The 480-nt window shown below is 38.3% G+C and overlaps 1 protein-coding gene across 1 annotated transcript in view; it reads right to left on the bottom strand.

Annotated features, from left to right (window-relative positions):
• The window catches only part of LOC128247366 (putative protein TPRXL), an 18,524-nt gene that overhangs the window by 17,123 nt on the left and 921 nt on the right, over window positions 1–480 (bottom strand). The window lies entirely within an intron of this gene.

Genomic DNA, 480 nt, shown 5'->3' with positions numbered 1-480 from the left:
ACACACACACACACACACACACACACACACACACAAATGACACTCTGACACTGGTGGAGTGTTATTTGTAATTTGAATTCTCATTGAATAACTGCTGATTTCCAACAGCATGAAACCTTGGGTTCCAGATAGTAAATACAGATTCTATTAAAGAGATTTCTTTATTCTCCTTCTAGAGGTCAAGTACTCATTCTTCTTGTATGTTACTAATGTATATGTGCTTGAGTGTGTGTGTGTGTGTATGTGTGTGTGTGTGTATGTGTGTGTGTGTGTATGTGTGTGTGTGTGTGTATACGTACATCATATTTATAAACATATATATACATACATATACATATATATATCATCATCATCATCATTTAACGTCCGCTTTCTATGCTAGCATGGGTTGGACGATTTGACTGAGGACTGGTGAGCCAGATGGCTACACCAGGCTCCAATCTGATTTGGCAGAGTTTCTACAGCTGGATGCCTTTCCTA

This window comes from Octopus bimaculoides, chromosome 3 (assembly GCF_001194135.2).
Source record: "Octopus bimaculoides isolate UCB-OBI-ISO-001 chromosome 3, ASM119413v2, whole genome shotgun sequence".
NCBI lineage: Eukaryota > Metazoa > Mollusca > Cephalopoda > Octopoda > Octopodidae > Octopus > Octopus bimaculoides.
This window is presented reverse-complemented; position numbering and strand designations above follow the sequence as displayed.